This window comes from Cariama cristata, unplaced genomic scaffold, assembly GCF_000690535.1.
Source record: "Cariama cristata isolate BGI_N322 unplaced genomic scaffold, ASM69053v1 scaffold464, whole genome shotgun sequence".
NCBI lineage: Eukaryota > Metazoa > Chordata > Aves > Cariamiformes > Cariamidae > Cariama > Cariama cristata.
Window position 1 is genome coordinate 163,703 of NW_009614474.1, and position 13,943 is coordinate 177,645.

The window sequence follows — 13,943 nt, forward strand, 5'->3', positions numbered from 1 at the left end:
AAAATTCACACACAAACAGGAAACTAATACAGAGCACAAAGTAAATTGCTTGTTTAAGTAGCCACTACATTGTTACACAGTCTACTTACTGTTAAGTCACCATTCCTTCACCTCTGTATTAGAGTGAGGTATGTCTACAGGTACAAACAAACCCTAAACATCTACAGGATTGCAGCCTGGTGCAAAACTCCTAATGCTCAAAGCCGGGTAGGTTTGCTATACGGCAGAAGTGCTGTACTTGCATTATAGAAAGCCAAGTCTCTCAATGGCAACTAGGTGTTCATTCATTTATGTGCCCACCAGAGCCAGTGCCAGGCTGCACGACAAGCAAGAGGACGGCCACTGTACCCAGCAGGCCATGATGGTGCAAAGTACCACATTTCTTCCTGAACTGAATGCAGTTCTGACCTTTTTCAACTCTTCCCTTTCCACCTCTCGTTGTCCCTCTAAGCTGAAATACAAAAACTACGGTTTGACAGAACCACAGGGAAATGCAAGGACGCAAGCATGTTATTCACAATCCAGAAAATCTGTCCTCTGAATTAGAAGCAGCCAAAGGCTGAATTCTCCAAGGCAACTTGCTCCGAGTACTTGATGTGGCCAAGGATAAAGCTGACAGGGCAGGAAAAAAGCTCAGATTTAAGCAATCAATTGCTGAGCCACTGAACCAAATACAACTGTGGATAAGACTTCAGAATATTACGAGACACATTTTGGTTTCATTTGTGCATCAGCAGCATCCCCCTCCTCACCTGTGTCATACAGCTACCGTTCAGGTCAGCAGAGCTGTCAAAGTCAGCGCAGCCCCTCCATAAACACCACAGACTGATAGCCATTTCTCTGTGAGGATTATTTGGAGTTCGTTCCCTTTGCCTATCCAGCTTGCTGCAGCAATAAAAATAAGTTTACTTCAATAAAGTAAGACCTATACAGAAAGACTAAGTTAACAGGAGGTAAGTTCAGACAATACCAAAAAGAGATATGATAACAGTATCCTATCCAAACATTTACAAGATGACTGTGCGCAACAGAGAGAGTGTGCGGTGGATATGAAAAACAGGTCTACCCAAGCACTAAAAATCTGAGCAGTTACTGGAAGAAATTTTTTATCAGCAAGGACAGTGAATCAAAAGTAAAGCAGCACTAGCACCGCTGTGTGCACTACACCCCTGAACTACAGCGAGGGAACTGAGGAAGGAGCTGGAACTTGTGGCTAACCAACTTCCTTCACCCATACCAAATACTTCCCGGTTTTGGCAGCTCCCAGCACAGCTGCTTCACCCCTCCATTATTGTGATTTTCAATTTCATACACCATCATTTCATCCCTCTACATTCCCTCTGAGCTAATATCCTGCTGCTAGGGGCAGCAAAGAGCCTTTCTGCTAGATTTTAACCTTCCATCTTCTGTGATGTGCAATGCACCATGGGGTGCATATTGCTACACTGCAGAAAGATTTAATTCAGAAGCAATCCCATGAACACCTTCTAGGCACTAGCTGGGTCATTTGGTGAGAAAAAGCAGCTAGGAAAGCATAAGAAAAACACTATATATGCCATAAAAAGACCAATCACTTCTTCAAGCAGCAGGATGCCATTAGACGACAAAGTCTTGTCTCCTTGCAATGCCTGTCTGTAGTAAAAGGGCCGGAGGCAGCTCTGTGCCAATTTCACCCCAGCAGGCAGCAGCAGCTACGCCAACACAGATCTGGCGGAGCACAGAGGCACTTTGGCTGGTGGGGAAGAACCACCACGTTGTTCTCCCAGGGCCACCCCAGGCGCCGCAAGATCTCCATAAGGGATCTCAATTAGGGTCACGTTAAAAGGCACCGTCTGTCCCCACGCCCTCAGCTCTGCCGCGGTGGGGCTGCTCCTTACGTCAGGCCCTCCCCAAGCTGGACAGAGAAGTCCTTTAACACGCTGGTGACCCATCCAATCCTCCTCTCAGCAATGAGTTTAATGAGGGCTGTTTTCAAGCAAGGTTAGGAGGAAAACTATTATCTTTTTTATTTGTATGAACACAGAAAGTAATTGAGCAGAGTATGGAGGAGTGGGCAGGAGGCAAAGAGAACGCATGGCCTTTTTCCTCCTCCTGCACACAGCTCTGAGCCTTAGAAGTACTGGGGTAAATACTTAAGTTCAAGGGATACACAGTATCTGAACTGGAAAAATATGAAAAGAAAGTGCAAGAATAAAAACATCCACAAAACCTTCCAGCCTTTTTCCTTGACTGTTTAAGGGGTTTATTTGGGTTTTGCCACTCCTGTTCCCCAAATCGAAGAGAAATTGCAACAAGACTGAAACTTTTTGTCCAATCACAAAATTTTTCTTTCCTGAAAGGTCTCGCATTGAACTAGTCAGGTCAACACGAAAAACGTTCCTGTAGGGAGTGTGGAGTTAATGATTTGCTCAACAGGGAAGGATTTGATTTGCCTCCTTCATATCAAGGCTTACATGCCTCACTAGCAGTACCAAAAAACTCAACCTTACAACCACCACCAAACTCAGAGTGGTGCTCAATCACTCTGCAGAAGCGATAGTCTCTTACAATTTTACATTCTATACCATCTTTTTACAACCACAGCTTCTCCCATTCTTGTGCTCAGCTGGGTTCTTACTGGCCCCACTTTATGGAGGTGCAGTCCTCTTCCCCATGTTCTGCTCACTTGTTGCAAGGCCAGACCTGATGCTGTGGTGCCCTGCCAAGGGGACAGGGTAGGAGCAAGCTAACCTACCTGCAGCTGCTCGAGCACCATCTGGATCGCAGGGCTGCTTCCCAGGAGCTGCTCAGCCTCAGCAGCTCCAATCCCTGACAGTGACTGCCATGGCTGCAGCAAGGCAAAGCAGGCACCTTTCTAAAAGGGACTGATGTCTCAGCACCTCCTTGGCCTATTAAGCAGAAACCAAACGACACTACAGCTCTGCCCCCCACGCTGCCATCCTACCTGGCACCAAACGGGGGCTGTGGCAGGGTGCAATGCTGCAGGTCTGCCCTCTTTGCTCTTTGAACATGCTCTGACTCATACAGCTCAACCAGCAGGCACCACACCGAAAAGCTCCTCTTAGTTCCTCCGTTTTCCCACAGAGGAAGTGCTCCTTTCCATCTACACTCCTGTTGGTCCCTTGACACAACAGAATTCCACCTGAACACTTTTGTGAGCAAATTTATGGTAGGTTACACCTATTAAGCCAAAGATTATCACTGCTTATTTTGGTTGCAACAGTGTTTAGGATATGGTTGAGAATGGGCTGCATTGTACCAGGTACTGTACAAACACACAGCAAAGTTATACAGATGCATAGGTGTTGTATAGTATCAATGTTGTGGGTGGAAAAGGAGCAGTAAAAGCGTATCGCAAATGGATTTTCCAGCAACTGCAGCACCTCTTCTCTGGTGGGGTAAAAACGCTGCTTTGCATGAAGTTAAGTGCACCTATTCTCATTGGGTGGGAACTTGCATAGCAGAAAAGATCTGAGATTTTGAAAATGTTGGCATTATTGAAAGACAGAGGAAGATCTCTGTCCCAAAGAGTTTGTTAGCTCAGTCACCATTAAATATCAAGGGGAAAAAACAAAACAAAACAATTTCCTTCATTTATATGGTGTAAATACACACTTTCTCTAGACAGAGACTACTACTTTAACTGCCTCAACTTCCATTTAAAGCAGCAGATTTTCTATTATTTTAGATGACTTGGGCCAGAGGGAAAAATCCTAGATGTGGCAGAGAGTCAGCATTTTATACCAGCATTTTTTGTTTGTTTGTTTTTAAAGTAAACTATCTTGTTTTAAACACAAATAAAACAGAGCACGCAGCTCCATTAACATTTGTAAATAACATTAAAAGACAAGTACCCCAGTGTGTTTAACATCAGTTTGAAAATTGTTGTAAGGGATAGATCATAAACATGATTTTGAACGCAAAGATTTCCTTCCTATTTTAACATTTTTTAAAAATGTCTCCGGAAATTAAAAGGACATGCTTGAAAGGATGGATTGTCTGGGGAGTTCTGTCCTGTTTCCAACCTATACTGGTTTTATATTCAAGGTGGGTTTTAATACTAAATTATCCAAATTCTTACCATACTATACACAACATTCAACAAATGAAAGGGAAAAAAAAAAAAACAAAACACCAAAACCCAGAAATCATGGCTTTTAGTGTTTTGGTTTTTTTCATGGTAAAATATGCAAGAGCATAGCAATAATGTCCTTGCTTTCACACAATTCTTATAGCTGTTCAGCACTGCATGAGGTCCCCTTCATCCTCATTTACTTCAGTGGAAGTTCCTACAGCATCCTTTGGGATGAAGTCCTTAAACACTGAGTTTACAAAGCATTTAAGTATCTGTATAACTTAAGGCACTTGGGCAATCCACCCTCACTTAGCAGAGCACTTAAGCACTTACGGTAAATCATGTGCTTGGTGGCTTCGCTGACTTAAGGCTTTAATGTCATGTCTTTACAGGACTATCCAGCTTCCATAGTGCAAATGAAATGCAGAGTCACCAGCTCCAGAAGTTACAGACCAAAGTTGGCTTCGTTTTTTGAAGACACTAGGGTTAACAGATAAGAGTATGTGTACCATAAGCCTACTACGTGCAGTACATTAAAAGCTCTGACTGGGAACAGATGTTGGCAGGTGTCACTAACTTGCTGTTAAAAGAAACAAATGTATGTGTTTTAAGTGACAAGGAACCTTTGGAAACCAGCAGTAAATAAAAGTACTCTTCAGGACGAGGGCAGGACTGAGCACAATAGATGTAGCAGCAGGTTCACTACTATGTACCTGAATCTCTGCAAACAGCAAAGCATCTTTGCATCCGCTGTACTTTTCAATTATAGATTAGTCCCGGTTTTGCTTCGGTTTATCAGCTCTTGTCACCATGGCAACACATCTACAGCTACCAGATACTTACCCCTCTCCCTTCCCTTCTTCCTTCAGCCAACTTGGAATGGATTTGGAGCTGTTTATGTGGCTTTTATTTGAATGTCTCCCCTACACGCACACCTCCAAACGCCAAGTTACTTCAAGCGCTCCAAGCAGCAAGGTTCTATATTTCGGCCTCTGCAGGTCCCAAGGTTAACGGTTCACTTCCCACATTGATTTCTGCACACAATTTGAGCTGTGTGTCAACTGTTTAACAGCGTTCATCATGAGCCCACCACAGCCGTTGGCAGGCTTGCTGCCTATTTAGTTACTGCTGTTCCTATTCATCTAATCATCAAACAAAATAATCCCTAATTTAAAAAAAAAAAATTGGCTCTGAACTCCCAGGTATCAATCTTTGGTGTGTTGACCCTTTATTACCTAGGTTTGGAAGTTGCAGTAGTCCTAAATAATGATGACTTATCTTCACCAGTTAGAATACTTTTTCTTCCATCAGATGAGCAATGGTAAAATCTGTATTTATTAACCTAGAAACGCTGCAGACAGGAGAGCAAGATGTTTCTCTTTCAGAGCCACCCAGTTTTTGCGTACACAGAAGAAAAAGCTAACTAGGACACAACAGAGCATCGGCTGAAGAGAAAACTGAGCAAGATGTGCAGGCAGGACCAAGCTGTCCTCAGAAAGCCCCAGAGGAACAGAAGACACTAAGCACATGGTTTCATCATCAGTTAAGAGCCTGATGTCAGATCAGACTCACCCACCATCCATATTGTAAATCCCTGGCTCATGCTAAGAGGATGCTTCAACCCAAGCTCTCTGGACAAAGAGATTAGTCATATTCAACATCTTAGCACAGGCCCAAACTATTAATGTGATCTGGACAGTTTTGGCATGGGAAAGGCAAAGCAAGCTACTGACAGCCCACCAGCAGACTGGAGAAGATGGCTCCACCTAAGCACACTTCAGATGTTTTGATCCAAATATAAAGCCAGGCTCTGGCCAGCCATAGTGAGGCCTGATGTGCTGGAGCCTGCTTCTTATTTCTCATTGCAAAAACACCCACAGCTAAGAAAGGTGCAAGAACTACCATAAAAAGGCAGGAGTTTCCTAGATTACCATGATGAAACATCAACATCTGAGATTCAGTCCCAGTGGAGGGAAGGAGAAGGCAAGGAGGAACATGAGATGAGGTAACTCACAAACTGGAAACGTCCCAAATGAAACACGCAGTCAGAAAACTAAGGAGAGCACAAAGCAAACTACTTTTTATAAAGCAAAAGTCCTTGTGCATTCCTGGAACAGAATTACGGGCTAGTTGAGGTTGGTAGGGACCTCTGGAGATCATCTAGTCCAACCCCCTCTGCACAAGCAGGGTTGCATTTGTTCATATCAGCAACTACTTGTCCAGAAACAACCCATTTAAAATAACCCTTTGGTCCAGTTTAATTAGAAATACAATTGAAAAAAAAAATAAAATAAAATAATCACAGTCCCCCCTGTTAATTGGTCAGGTCAGTGGATGTTAGTCCTTTCCCCACTTGAAAGTACTGATTTTCACCTTCATTAAAAATCTTATCACAAGCCTCTGGCTTTATACAGCCCTTAGCTAAACTTGTACCTCATCTTGAACTTGGTATCTGAGACACTACTTTGATGCATTCCTCAGGAGTACCCTAAAAGCATTTGCTGCTACACATAAGAGCATGAGCAAATGAGACAGCACACACTGGGTGTGAACTTGTGTTGCTCTTTACTCCTTGTTCACTTATCTAGGTGTAAGTCAGGAACAACCCCACTGCTGTCAACTGAATTACATCAAAGAAAGAAATAAAGTGCACACAAGCTTCTAAATGGAAGCAGCAGTATCATGTTTTACAGCTTGCATAAAACACTGCATGTTGTTATAGGCTCACAAAACCATGAATGTTTTATGTGCTGTTTATTAAACCATACTTGCTGTCCTAATACAAGAACAACACAAAAAGGGGATAAAATCTTCCATACGAACACAAACCTATCTGTTTTCTGAAGTCCTGCTAAAGCTTACACTAATGCACATGCCCCTCCCGTTAAAGGGACCAGGAGAAAAAGAAATTGCATGAAAAAAAAGAAATGGAAAAGTATGCAAGACAGAAGTCTGAGATGCACAGTAGGTAAAGAAATAAGAAGCACACATCCAGGATTATGATTTTTAGAAATCCAGGGATCAGTTCTCAGTCCCAGCTTCAAGCCTGGGCAGCCCGATCGGTACACAGGGCACCTGCTTTAGCAGAAAAGCCTCCAGCAAAGAAAATGCCAGTAAAGCTAGCCCTTTACCAACTGCCCCATGCATGTCAGGAAAGCAAAGCTACGGTTTGCATCGTTGATGAGAATCTCAGCTCCTCACATAGGTCTCATCACTGCATTCTTGCTATGAGACCCTGCATCAGCCTGGAGCAGCCCCGTGCTGACGCTCAGTGAGCCTCAGAGAGGCTGTCCCCACTCTCCTGCCTGGACTGTGTCTTGAATCCTTTCTTGCTTCGCATGAGTAGAGGACAAGAGAGATGCCTTGGTGACTTAAAGAGTAGAAATGAAAGGTAGAACTCAGTATTATTAAACTGGAAGGACAGTTGCCTAAAGGCCAGAAACTGGGCAGATAAAACAACCCATTTGGGCAAGTCCTTGTGGCATCGCTTTGATAATGGTTTTCTACTTTTGAAAGGCACCAGGAGCTTTACAGAATGCAATCACTCAAGGCCTTCGATGGTTCTCAATTAGCTGAGCCAATGCTAGGAGAGCCCTGAAAGTACTGGCATAAACTGGCTTCCACCCACAGAAGCACAAAACCTCTTTACTTCCTCTGATAATTCTCAAGCTCCTGAAGAATCTGCCTCGACTGTCTGGTCTACACCTGCATCCACAGACACTTCCCAGATGGATCCCGTATGCTTCACCTAGAGCGCTCATTGCCCTGCCTCATGGAGAACATTTAAAATCAGAGCAGGGAGGGGGGCAGAATTCTACAGCCCAAATCAGCCTAAAGTCAAACAAGAAATCTCTGTTTCCAAAGATGTGGACAACAGTGAACTGTTTAGTTTTGCTAAGGAAAACCAAGTTGTACAGATGAAGGTGCACACACACCAAGCCTGTACTATCTGAAGCTTCAAGGGTTTCAGCTGCAATTGGGAAGGAATCGTCTCTACAGCTGTTGAACAACACACCAGATGAGAGTCCCTCCTTTGGTAGTATAAACACACTTTTTCTTTAGAGAGGTGTAATCTGGGTTACATGAGAGAGGTTTTTTTAAAAAGTAGCGTCCTTCCTATGCTCTCAATGCACAGTGTGGATGTTACTTGGGACGTAGGCATTGCCAGATCGGAATGGACCATTTTTTTCTCCAAGCTTGTACTCCATCCCCAGACATAGTGGACTCCAGATATTGCAGCAGATCCTCTCCATTTTAAATTTTTGCATATTTTGTTCCACTCACTCTGCAGGTTCACTGACCGTGAGGTCGTTCTTAGGACAGGAGTTGAGTTCAATGACATCCCTTCTGCACAACCAGAAACCCAGAGCAGAAGGATGTTTAAGCAGACAGAAAGCAAACACAACATTCACACCTAAGAGTTCTGGCCATAGCCTAGGGGAAAAAAGTCTTATGTAGGAATATAATTAATCATGCACATAATCCCCTAGAGTCTATTTATGGGCTTGAAAATTAAGACTGTACTTGATTATTTTTCTGGAGGAAGGAAGCCTATGATTTCCTAAAGCAATAGGAAATAGCAGCATTCCAAGGCAACTTTATTTGCTTTATTATTTAATGTCTACACTCCTCAGTTTAGCACTTCAAAAATAAATGCCTTTAAACAGTCCACCTGCAGCACTAGCTATACGATCAATTCAACATTTTCCAGTCATCCATGGTTATATAAGTGCAAAATGAATTCAGAATAAAAACATAACAGAAGCAAACACCTTTGGAGTTCAGAAATAACAAAAAGCCCCTCCTGTTCTTTAAGATATTTTCCACTCATACCAAACTATTCGTTGCTAGAATAAAAGTGAATGAGGCCCTCCAGCCCAAAGGTAATTTAAAAAACAGTTCATGGAAGAAAAAAAAAAAAAAAAAAAGGAGGAGGGATTCAGAACAGAAATGTCGTCTTGCTAATAACTATTGTGTCTCTATCGAATAGTTTCCATTCGTGAGGACGCTTCACAGCAAACACCACTGCCAGCCTACCTCCAGCAGTATTCAGTCCAAGTGATGTTGCAACTGTCAGGAACAGCATGCAATAACCCTATGATTTCCTGCAATGAAATGTCAGCCCCAAGTCCAATGCTACTGCTGTGAAGGCTGCAGCTGTGTCTAATGAAGACCAGAAACGCTCCCCCCAGCCCCCAGCAATGCTTCAAAGCCATGGTGGCACCTTGTCAAAAGGGCAGAAGTCACACCTCTTCTCCAATCTGCCACTCTGATGATTTGTTGTCATTGTAGCACAAAAATTTTCCCAACATTTCATGTGAAAAAGGTCCACTTCAGCACATGCTTTTCTGAATATAATTTATTTCTTCAAAACACACGGAAGCATTTGTTCACCGAAAACTAGCAAGTGCCTTAGTGGCTTAAAGGATCAGGACCCAGAAACCACGCGAAAAACCTTGAGGTAATTTGACAAATGCTTCCCCTTACCAAGATTAGAGGACCAGATCAACCAGATGTTGACTACATTTAAAACGTAGTCAACAACCATTCAAGACACGAACGTAATGGAAGGAAAACGTTGCTAGATCCAACTTGTACAAACTGTGCTTCAGATGTCCAGTGACTCCTGGGGCTAAGTTCTCAGCATCTTTTGTCAACTGTTACTATCTGTGAGAAAGCAGGGATACTCAGCTTCCTATTTAAATATCTAATTACTCTACTGTGGGCACAAACCAGGGCAACTGTTTGCAAGCACTGAAGTACACATCCACTGTCCCTCCATTAGGAAACCCACCCTTTGCCCTGTGCGTGTGCTGCATTCTTCTGGCATTTTGCTTGCAGAATTTTCTTGATGTGATTTGCAAAGTCGGGGCGGGGGGAAGTATGCCTGAAGAAGGACCAAATCTTCTTCAAGTAAGGCCACAGAGCTCAAAAGCTGACAGTATCATCTGTCACGGCATTACCTTGCTTTCCTCCTTTTACATTTCTAGGAATCTGGCTATCAGAATGCCTTTCAAGCACAATTTCTAACATCATAAAGTTGTATCTCTGACCCACTCTCCTGCATGATGTTAACTGTTTTTTGAGAGGTTCCCAAAGTCTTGGGAAAAAGTTCAAACAGACCAAAGTTGGTTTTAAACACACACATGCCTTGCAGCATGACGTTTCTGTAACTGCAGCCAAGATTTCCATTTACATTAATGGAAAGTGACTTCTAAATGACTCCCCTCTCACATCCCTGCCCTCCTACTCGGATCTCCTTTCACTTCCTCACTCTGCCCATGCATTCAGACCTCCTTCACTGACACCAGGTTTTAGATTGCTAGATTCCTCTTGCACCCTCAGTGTAAGCCTCCCAAGCTTTATTCACTGGAGTCAGGTGAATTTTCCAGGCCTGCTACTGCAACTACTTACATGCTTATAGATCCTTATTCACGAGTAACATGGTACATCAATCTAAGGGTTCGCTATGTCAGGAACAAAACAATTTTCACTAGAGTAATACAGAATTACTTGGACTTGGCTTTAGCTTGGCAATGATAACCAGCACAGTCAAGGTTTTGCTGTCATCTGCTCCCATCAGCTGATGCTGACTTTATGATGTGGCTCAAAAGCTTTAATCAAATGTGATCAGGATATATGTTACCTTCACAGCTTTTGTTGGTGCCTTTTAAAACTGTAGTCTGTCTGGGTGTAAGAACCATTATAGTAACAGATTGCCAAACGGAAACATCCCTTTTTTTTTAAAAAAAAAAAAAAAACAAAAAAAAAACCACAAACTAGCAGGGAGAAAAAGAAGAAAAAGGCAGTAAAAATAGAACTGGCTGGAAACCAGAGACCACAAGAAGATCTGCTTACAGGAAATTGCCCTCATCAGTTAGTAGATGGGAAATTTTTTCCCATGTATTACACAGATCATGCAGAGACAGGATGGTTTTACATACACTCAAGAAAGCATATTATCACAGGACAACCTAGCTTGCAATCTTGTATGGCTGGGGAGAAAGGGAACAGAGAGGTTGCTCCTCTTCAGTCCACACCAGCAAAGCAGAAAGGATCCCAGAAGATGCTTTGTCCCCTGCATTGGCAAGTTGCAGTGACTGAGTTTTAAAATTAAAATATTAAAATATTAAAACCAAAACACGTTTCAGCCAACATATGGCATCAAAACAAAGTCAACAAAATAGTAACAGATACACCACGAAACAGAGGTGTAGGGCCCCTGACTTCAGTGGTTCCACTCATATGAGGGAGCATTATTCATAGTAACAATGTCTCATTTGTTCAGGTCTTTACATGCTGTTTCATTGCAGAAGCATTACATCTATTTTCACTGTGCCACTCTAATTGAGCTTAATAGCATATTACTTAACCAGGTCTACACCTACAGGCAAAGCTTACCTATTGCCTTTTAATACAAAAATGCTACATTTCTCAACCGCCAATACAAGTGGTTTTGTCACAGCATGAGCAAGTGTTTGCACAAATGTGGCTGCTGTTGCGTGATGGGGTCTAAGCCATGAATGAACAAATAGCTAAATCTCCTCCCAAACAGACAGCTTTTGTGATGTGCAATCATAATCACAATTTGGCTCTACCGTCTGGCTAGGACTTCAAGCAGCTTTTACTAGTTACTCCTCGGTGCTCTGCAGGCAGTAAACTGTAGGCTTCTCTCAAAAAAATGGTAAACTATTCACCGACAATTTGTTTCCGTTTATTAAACCAGTTCTCCTAACAGCAATGCTACTAATACACATGTAACAACAGCAGCTTGCTCCACAGTTCTGCAGCATTAGCCTATTTTTATATTGCTTGAGGTCACCCGGGAAGTCAATAGCAGAGCTGGATTTTGAGCACAGCCAGCCTGAACGCCACTCTCCCTTTCTGTTGGCAATGGGACCGACACGCACAGAGATACTATACCGTGCTCTGCCCTCTATCACAATGTTCAAAGCCAGTCCTGGTCACAAAGAGAGTCCTTTTATGTGCACATCAAACTTTGGACCAATCCTGGCATCACGCTAATAAAGAGCAAGAAAAGCCAGGACTGTTTTCCACCACTTGCTGAGCTTCCATCACCTCATTGACCCATTTTTTTAGGTCGGTTCTAGTATTTCCATTATGTGGCACAAAATTATCATTCCTAGAAAAGTCACTCACCAGCTTGGACTAGGTAACTCCTCCATCCCCAGTATCTTTTTTCTGTACTTCTCAAGGACCACATTCTGCCACTCATATGCATACTAACTAGCACCTTCTTCCCCAAACACTCCCATTGCTGCACCGCAAATCTGGCACTGCAGCCAAGTTTGGCTCTTGCACAGCCAGCAGAACCGCAAAGGATCAGCAACAGTGCTAAATCACAGAAGTTAGCTGGGCTGCAGACACGGATATGAAGGTCAAAACTGAGATCATAAGAAAGGATTGGTCTGGGGAAGAAGTTACATGTTTAAATTTTGCAGTTTCATATAACACACAAAACATCTGGTCTGGGAAGTCTAGGTAAGTTGTCAGATTCCCTACCTGAATGCATAAGCCAGATGTGGCATTACTGTCACCTCCTGGTACTCACTCCCAAAATTATGTCATGGTCAAAAGTTACCGTAATTCAGTAGTTAGGTTCTAGGGCCACTGTTATGCCTATTTTAGATCCTTCATAATACAATCATGCACCAACTGTTCCTATATTTCTCTAACATGTATCTTTTTCCATTTGTATTTTAAAAGAAAAACATTTCAAAGAAGTATCCTATAACATGCAGAACTGTGTTTTTCCCCAATACTTGCCATAAAATTGATATTGAAAGCTCAGGAGAAATATTCAGGTCGTAATCGTGTTTGATAACAGAAATCTATCTTCCAGCTGCCAGCAAACAGAAAAGGGGATCTGAAAGTTACTTTTACTACAAGACAACTTAAAGTTCTAGATGTTTAAGACACCACCTCTCCCTTTATTCTCCACCAGCATTTAAGACCTGAAACCAGCATCATTCCCACGTACATGAAGACAGGCTTTTACAAAAGGTGGGGCTGAACGTAGCGCCTCTTTCTACTGAAGAGCCTTTAGAACGATTTTGCACCCTGTCCATCAGGAGGCAGGTCAGAGGCTCTTCCCAGACCCTTGCAAAGCTCGTGTTTGCTAGATTCCCCCTCGCTCCTCTATCACACATGGCTATAGAGACACTACAAGGTACTGTAAAGTATGCAGACTGTTAAAAATGAAGGTCATGACAGAGTCCTGAAGTTTTTCACTGGTTCTTTAGATGCAGGCCATATGTCCTAAGTTTATCACAGCAAATTCCCCACGAATTCAAACAAGGACCTAAGGAATAGCCCGTCACTGTCAGCCTCGTTCTCCTTGTCAAGGACGACACCAGAATACATCACCTCTGGAGTCACATCTACAGGGAGCTCTGGCACTGCCCCTGTCCTGTCCTACAGCACGGTTCATTTACCTGGCTCTGAGCACTGACCTTATGGTCATTTTTATTTCCTAGCTGCTGCACCCCCTGCAGCTTACACTATCCCTGATCTAACCTCATGATGGTAAACAGTCACAGCCTGTGCTCTGTGCTCAGGCAAAATTTTCATCTGCACTGCTTGATTTGGCATAATTTTCCTAGATTTTGTTATTCCTGCCTGAATAAGCTATTTCCACATCTCTGTATGACTTTTTTTTTTAAGTTCTTATCTCTATTTCATGTCTTTTCCACCCCATCTCCTTCAGCACCTAGGAAGCCTATGGACACCTCAGCAGCTAACCTGTTATAGATAAGAACATCTCTGCTATTTAGCAATTTGTTTCAAAGCAGAACGCTACAGAAATCTCTGCTCTGCCCCAAGGAGCAGAAGAAAGGTCATGTCTTCT